Source organism: Colobus angolensis, unplaced genomic scaffold, assembly GCF_000951035.1.
Source record: "Colobus angolensis palliatus isolate OR3802 unplaced genomic scaffold, Cang.pa_1.0 Scaffold5, whole genome shotgun sequence".
In the NCBI taxonomy this organism is placed as follows: domain Eukaryota; kingdom Metazoa; phylum Chordata; class Mammalia; order Primates; family Cercopithecidae; genus Colobus; species Colobus angolensis.
Window position 1 is genome coordinate 33,379,401 of NW_012118487.1, and position 6,493 is coordinate 33,385,893.

General features: G+C 40.2%; 1 pseudogene; it reads right to left on the reverse strand.

Moving 5' to 3' along the window:
- Positions 1-2,872: 2,872 nt before the first annotated feature.
- LOC105524524 overlaps positions 2,873-6,493 on the reverse strand; it is a 3,898-nt pseudogene continuing 277 nt past the window's right edge.

Here is a 6,493-nt window from a genome sequence, read left to right on the forward strand (position 1 = left end):
ACACTATGGAAAAATGATTGTTAATGTGAAAAAATACTTTTGTTTAAGCAAGTCAAAATCAGTGTAGTTTCTGTTGATTAAAAATACAAAAGAAAAATATCCATCAAACTTTCTAAGACATATTGTCCTGTACTGAGCATGCCAAATATAAGAGAAAATTCTGAAAAGGAGAACCCATGAATACTGATGTTGCCAAAAAGTATGACATTATCATTTAGTAGATTGTTTTATGAATGAAAACAACTCTTTGAATAAAAAGTCTTGGCTGTCTACCATCCTCTGGAAAGCTGTTTGCTATGACAATTGCAATTAATAATAATTAGATTATTAATTAATAATAATTGCTTCCAATACATTTGGTGGCATTAGAAGTGAATGAAGGTACTGTTTTCCTTAGGAATTACTTGTAAGATTTTTCATTTCATTTGTACAAGGTGTGAAGGTGGAGACGTATTACAGTAAATCATTTCCACTGGAGTGTGGCCAAGAGAGGGAATGTTGCAAGGGCAAAATATGATGAATGTCTATGAGAGAGTGAGAGGTCATAGTAGCTACAGGGAAGTAGGATGGAACAGAAATAATCTCAAGTACTCATATGACTGGGACTATTAGTGAGGAATAAGAAACAAGACTCCCTGAGCAAGCCCGTGACTAAATGAAAGTACCAGAGTCCACTTTCACTGGGGTGAGGATGTTAGCTCTTCCTTGTCCTCTGCTGGTGTTTGAAAAATTTGGTATCCAACTGTTACTAACATAGGCTCAAAATACTGAGAGAAATAGCTAAGGGATGATTCCTAGATACAATGAGAGTAACTCTGTTTTCTTTATTTCTGGGTCCTAGCTTTGGCAGGTTATCTCCTATCTTATTTTAATAAGATATTAGATCTTTGCATGATTCATTCACTCATTCAACAAACACTTGTTGACATGTCATCCTTCCCTCCTTCCAGCACAGAGGGAGTTTCTCTCTGTTTTTGTTTCTTTTAGTTATTTCAGTTGGGAAATTTGTGTAACTACATACAAAACATATATATATATGCACACGACATGCTCAAGATTTTGTTCCCCTTGGGATATTTAGGACAGTGTTCAACTTATTTTTCAATAATGGAAGCCTCTTGTCTGTAATGTTTTATACTTTCCAAAGAATTTTCATTTATTTTAATTTTTTTTAAATTCTGGTAAAATACACATAGAATTTATTATAACCATTTATAATTATACACATCAGAAGTGCTGGTACATTCGCATTGTTGCACAACCAATCCTGAGAATGCTTTTCATCTGCAAAACTGAAACTCTGCACCAACTAAACAATAAACCCCCATTCCCCTTTCCTTCCAGCTCCTGGAAACCACCTGTTTATTTTCTGTCTTTATGAATTTGATTACTCTTGGTTCCTCATATGAGTGGAATTGCATTTATCTCTTTATAGCTAGACTATTTCACTCAGCATGGTGTCCTCAAGGTCCTCATCCATGTTGTAGCCCATGTCAGAATTTCCTTTCTTTTTAAGGCTGAATAATATTCCATTTTATGTATATACCACATTTTATTCATCCACTCATGTATCCATGGACACTTGGGGAGCTTCTACCTTTTGACTGTTGTGAATAATGCTGCACTAAACATGATGTACAAATATCTCTTTGAGATCTTGCTTTCATTTTTTTGGATATATATCAAGAAGTTGAATTGCTGGATCACATGGTAATTGTACTGTTCATTTTTTGAGGAATTGTCATATTGTTTTCCAAAATGGCTGCACCGTTTTCGATTCCCATCAACAGAGCACAAGGGTTCCAATTTTTCCATATCCTCACCAACACTTACCTTATTTTGTTTTGTTTTTGTTTTTGTTTTCAAAAAAGGCAGGCCTACAAGATGCCTGAACTGTCTATTTCACCAGCCAGTATTTTTCATTTTCTTCCTGAGGCTGAATTTCAAAACTTTAGAAGTCTATACATACTGCATTTAGACTTTCTATATCCAGAGAAAGGAGCTGAGAGAAGAGGAGGTCAGGTCCCGGGCTGGTTTTGGGTGGGAAAAGTGGCAAAGATTTCTCCGTAACAGTCTGTGTCAGTTTTCTAACAATTAAAATGCCTTTAAGCTCTCCATCATCAAACTTTCCTCTATGGCATCTGTGACAGAAAAACACTCCTCTTTCATACACACGACACCAGCGGGGAGCAGAGGGAAAGGAGCAGAAAGGAGCGGACATTACACAGGCACAGGCCACATTTTTAATTCATCCAGAAAAAAGGATTTCTGACTTAGTTTAATGGCAAGGAGTTGGATAAAACTATAACATGTTCTGCCTCTTCCTCAAAGCGAGCTGGGCTGAATTTTTGTGATTGGAAGCATTTCTCACAATGGTGAATTAAGCGCTATAAAAAATAAAATCAATCCCATCTCTATGAGTAGCATAAGAGCTGCTTCCAGGAACCTAGGGATGCCCACATTCCATACACGCCCCTTCTCCCCACCTGGACATGGCCAGTTCCTCAGACAGCTACATGGGAAGAATAAAACCCTTCTGTCAATTTTTTGGGGAGTGAGGGAGAAGTGGTGTTTAGGGGAGATGTGGGATAGATATTTGTTATTCCTCCCCCACCGCCCCATCCCCCCACCAAAACCTACACACATACACTCAGATGCACCTGCACACCCATTTTAAAGAAAGCTTTTCCTCCCTGTGACTACAAGATCCCAGCATCCAGCCTCCTTCAGGCTGCGAGACGATGCCAATTAACGGCCCAGATCTAACTCATCAACATACTACAGAAGGCTCCTGTGTTACCTCACAAGCTGAGGGAACAGGGGCAAAGAAGTGGACTCTTATGGGGGACTTGCTGTTTGTCTTAAGTCCAATCTACTCAGCAACGCTCTCAGGTCCTGGGGCTGGGAGAGGTTCTGTGGACACTTGTGGCAGACGAACTGATGGTCCTAGCCCATTGTGGTAAGCAGAAAGTGATTGAATGGGGATCAAGCAGCATCTCTCGCAAGGTCACTGTGGTCTCGGCTTCTAAACATCTTAGAAAGGTTGGAGTCCAGCACAGCCAGTGAGCCATCTTCTCTGTGAGAGGCCAGGAACGGAACACGGTGCAAGGAAAACACCAGCCCAATGACACATTGGTCTCGTACAGCTGAACCAAGAGCACCTCTCCCTCTCTTGGAATCCACAAGGGAGACTGTCCCATTCCCATCACAAAGATGAAGACTTCACTTTGCTGAGGATGCCAAGCCAGTGAGGTGGGAAGGCAGCCAGAGACACTGCAGCCCACTTGTGACGCCGGCTTGGGACACAGAGTATGCCAGAATAAAATTCTACAGTCCTCACTGCAGGAAAAATAAAGAGTCCTTGTGGAGAGAGGAAGGAGCACAGGTGACCTGCCCAACATGAGATCAGTATGAATTCAGTGCCGCCTGCTGAGCAAGGTCCCAATCCTTGATGCTGAAGTCTTTGCTGCCGTTGACAGCTGAGAACGCTGAGGGTAGACACAATGTCGCCATGCTCATACTTGCAGAACTTGCTGACGATAAGTGGCCGGTTCTCATCCACCTCCCACAATTCACCAGCACCTGAATCAGAAGCCGCTATGATATCTCTCTCCTCCACCCAAGTGAGGTCAGCCACTCTAGCCTCCATTTGGGCCCCAGCAGAGCAGAAGCTTTCTTTGGGGATGGCACAGGGGTCCTTAAAAAGGCAGAGGGGGCCGGGAGCGGTGGCTCACGCCTGTAATCCCAGCACTTTTGAGAGGCCGAGGCGGGCGGATCACGAGGTCAGGAGGTTGAGACCATCCTGGCTAACACGGTGAAACCCCGTCTCTACTTAAAAAAAAATGCAATAGCCGGGCGTGGTGGTGGGCGCCTGTAGTCCCAGCTACTGGGGAGGCTGAGGCAGGAGAATGGCGTGAACCCGGGAGGCGGAGTTTGCAGTGAGCCGAGATCTGGCCACTGCACTCCAGCCTGGGCGACAGAGTGAGACTCCGCCTCAAAAAAAAAAGAAAAAGAATCAAGCCACATACCCAAGCGGAGATTATTCTAAGAATGCAAGGATGGTTTACTATTAGGAAATAAGTTAATTAGCTATATTGATTTAGACAAAGTAGAAAATATGAATATCTTCATAGATGCCAAACAAGGGTTTCTATATATAGATAAAAAGAAGACAGAGTTTTGCTCTGTTGCCCAGGCTGGAGTGCAGTGGCACAATCGTGACTCACTGCAACCTCTGCCTCCTGGGTTCCAGTAATTCTCCATATAATTTGAAACTTATTCTTGGTTAAGAAACTTATTAGCATAGCAGTAGATAGATATTTTGATTAAATATGACTCTTCTTTCTTAACTTGGTCAGGGAAAGTTTCTCCTGAAATTTCTTTAGAATTTAGAAAGCTGAAAACCAGAATTCTCATGGAGAATTTCTGTCTTTCTTTCATTGAGAATAATTTGTTACCTAATTAACATATCAAATAGAAATATTGATACCTAAGAGTCATAAATTATAGTTTAATTTTGTAAAAACTGAAGTTTACTGGACTCCTCTGTCTTAGAATGGGAGGAATGGGTGTGCTTTCTGCTTGATTTAAAATTGTGACCCTCCTATCTAAATCACATAGTACTCCCTAGCTATCGCCTATTTCTGCTCTATTTTTCTCGATTATTATTTTTTATTGTTTGTTTCACCCAATAGAATGTAAGCTGCAAAATAACAAGTCTATCTTACCAATGTGTTGGGTGGTATTCACTATATTTTGTTAGATAACTGAAGTCAGAAATGTTAATAATTAGGAAATTGGAAGAATCACCTTCAGTGATCTGATTTGAATTTTTAAACTTTTGTAACAAAAGCAAATTATTGAATGAATTATTAAACAATGGAGTTTTAGAAGTAATTTTAACAAGGTTAATTTATACATTTATGAATTTAAAATGTAATTAACATTTAACAGCAAACTCAGATTTGGAAGATACTTTGATGTGATTAAGCTGAATTTAGAAAGTGTGAGTTACAATCTCACAGCATTTGTACTGTTAAATTTTTCAAGAAATAAAATTTTCTTCTTTGAACAAACTGCACCCTCTTCTGCTCTTTTTTTTTTTTTTTTAATAGCTTATGGTTAAAAGATAGTGTCAGCTGGGCATAATGGCTCGAGCCTATAATCCCCGCAATTTGGGAGGCCAAGGCAGGAGGATTGCTTGGCCCCAGGAGTTCAAGACCAGACTGGGCAACATAGTGAGACCCAGTCTCTACAATTTTTTTTTTTTTTTAATTTTCTAAGCATGGTAGCACAAACCTGTAGCCCTAGCTAGTCGGGAGGCTGAGGTGGGAGGATCACTGGAGCCTGGGAGTCTGAGGCTTCGGTGAGCCGTGATGGAACCACTGTACTCCAGTGCAGTCAGCAATAGAGTGAGACCCTGTCTCACAAACAGAGTGTTTGCATTTCCAAAAAATTTAGCTCTGAAATATATAAATAATATAAGTAAATAGAGTATGCATTACATCCTTGCTTAATTTCTGCCTGAAATTCAGAAATTCAGATAAGTGAGGATTATCTGAAGGTCAGTGGTAAAAACATTTCACCTGTTTGGATACAAAACTGAGATTCCTATAACCTGCACTAAGTTGAGAGACCCCCTGGGAATAAACATATTTTTGTCTTGTGGCTTCACCATAAACTGAATTTATTAAAGACAAGGACTGACATGCATTTCAAGTAGCCTTTCTTTATAGCTATCATTTGTGGTGATAAGTATCAACTGGAAATTTCTGGAAATGAAATTGAAATGACTCACCCCTGAGAAGAGCAATATTTGGTTGGCATCTCTGACATCATACTTAAAAGAAAGCCTATGAGTTTCTTAAAAACTTTCAGACATTTCAGTTTGTTCATCTTCAGCACCATCCTGATGATTCTGTGATGTCATGTGATCTTTTCTTCTGATCAGATGTCTGCAATTCTGGAAGAGGAGAAGGTATAGTTCAGAGCAGAGAAATTCACCCTGATTTTATTCTTGGCTCTGACACTGGTTAATTGTGCAGTGCGCTCATCTACAAGTGACTTTAGTGACTGTATTTTTCTGTTTCTCAGTTTTCTCAGTGGTGAAACAGGGGTGATAATATTTCTAGCCCCATCAAGTTATTGTGCCTATTAAAGAGTAAAGTCATTACAGGGCCTGGCAAATCGTAAACACTCTATGAATATTAGCTATTATTTTGCCGGATATGTTAATTGCCATCATGGTTGGTTGCTGCTGCTTAAGTCTTTTATGGTTGTCACAGATTCTTTGCTCTCCTTTCTAGCTTGAGCTGTTGAATTAGTTCTAGACTCTAGGACACCCATCTCTCCCAAGGTCTTTGGCAAAGCGGCTTTTTTTATTTTAGGTGCAAATCAAGATGTCTCTAGAAATTATCCAGTTTCTGGCGAATGTCATGTGGGGCACTCACAGAGAAAATGACTACACAGCCTTGGAGGGGGCATCTGTGTTATT